Raw genomic sequence first — 1,790 nt, 5'->3', positions numbered from 1 at the left:
TTGATATGTGTGTTTTTATATATATTTATGTGAAACATATCTTAATATTTTAGCCTTTATTATTATTATTTAGAACTAAAATATACTTAATATGCTTTGAAATATTTAATTACAGTTAAAAATGGGAGTTGGAATGCAAAAGGAAGAGAATGTAGCTGAAAAGATGCAATGTCACACCCCAAAACCACGAACGGCGGAAACGTTCAGGGGTGTAGGACGTCATGTACAGTATCACAACAGTGTAATATAATAAACAAGCAACAACATCATCCATTGCATTATAAGTAAAGTTTTATACATGTGTGTTCTTTCATGGTGGTAAGACACCAAAAATATACAATCAAAAATAAAAGACGAGACTTGTCAGCTCCGTCTTCTCAAAACCTGGCCTCCGTACCTGTCTACTGGCGACCTGAGAATACAAGTTATTTTGAAAGAGAGTATCAGCTTTAAAGCTGGTGAGTTCATAAGTATATAAGTGTCATTGCTTTGTTTGTGAAAACCTGCTATGAATGCCATGAAAAACCTTTAAGTGAAAATGTTGAGGTAAGTATGAAATCCCTAGAAAAACCCTTATTTTCTATAAGTATGAAGTGTAGTCTTCTACCAAGACCCCGTGTTTTGTATGTATGAAATGCAGTCTTCTACCAAGACCCAGTGTTTTGTATGTATAAAATGCAGTCTTCTACCAAGACTCGAATGTTTTGTATGTATGAAGTAGCGTAGTCTTCTACCAAGACCCGAATGTTTTGTATGTATGAAGTGCAGTCTTCTACCAAGACTCGAATGTTTTGTATGCATGTAGTGCAGTCTTCTACCAAGACTCAAATGTTATGTATGTATGAAGTACAGTCTTCTACCAAGACTCGAATGTTTTGTATGTATGTAGTGTTTTTCCTTTGTGTAGACTAGTACTAAAAGTGCTTAGTCTAACTCATCGTTTATGTGAATGTGTCACAAAATAAAGTAAATAGGAAAATATGATATGGTAAGTGTTGTCACTGGGTACTAGGACCAACACTACATCGCACAAAGCGAAAGTTAGACCCTGAGGAACATCCGAAGAGTGTCCCCTCATCCCCTGTAGCAGCAGCAGGATGGAAGGAGGGTTAGTCCCTGCATCGATCTCTTGACGTAGATCGTCAACTTAATGATCCTCCGAAGATTCACATCTCGTCCACTGTTGCAACAGCGGGCGGAGGGATAGTTAGTCCCGTCACTGACCACAAATCAAGTGACAACCTTAGACATCCGTAGACGCCATCTCTCACTGGCGCTAATCAGTGAGATCCGGAATGGTAAGTCCCGCTGAAAACATCCCATCGAACGGGAATAGGAAAGACAATTTATACAGTAAATACTAATAAATCATCCTCTTAGATCTAGTTCAAGTATCCAAGGTAAGTAAGTACAGAATAATGTACTTATTAAGAAGTGTCCCTGTCTAGAATTTATGTAAGTGTGTTCCTGTAACAGGTAAGTATATGTAAACATATTCATGTATCATAGAATCCTAAGTACAGGTAATCATGTATCATGTAAGGCATTAGTATAGACCCATGAATGAACTGACTCTTGTTTGATATTCTCTGACTATCCCTATGATAGTTAACTGGAAAGTATGTTGTTGTTCAAGTAGGTTTATGCAAGGTATCTAGGAGCTTTGAACAATAATATAAAGTGACTTGAAGTCATTATACAATTCAAAACTAATACTTCTGTTGTCTAAGTATTTTAAGATAGAAAACCATTTCACGTGACTTCCTTTGAAATATGTGAAATCTACTGAG

This window comes from Lactuca sativa, chromosome 2 (assembly GCF_002870075.4).
Source record: "Lactuca sativa cultivar Salinas chromosome 2, Lsat_Salinas_v11, whole genome shotgun sequence".
NCBI lineage: Eukaryota > Viridiplantae > Streptophyta > Magnoliopsida > Asterales > Asteraceae > Lactuca > Lactuca sativa.
Note: the sequence above shows the minus strand (reverse complement) of the source record.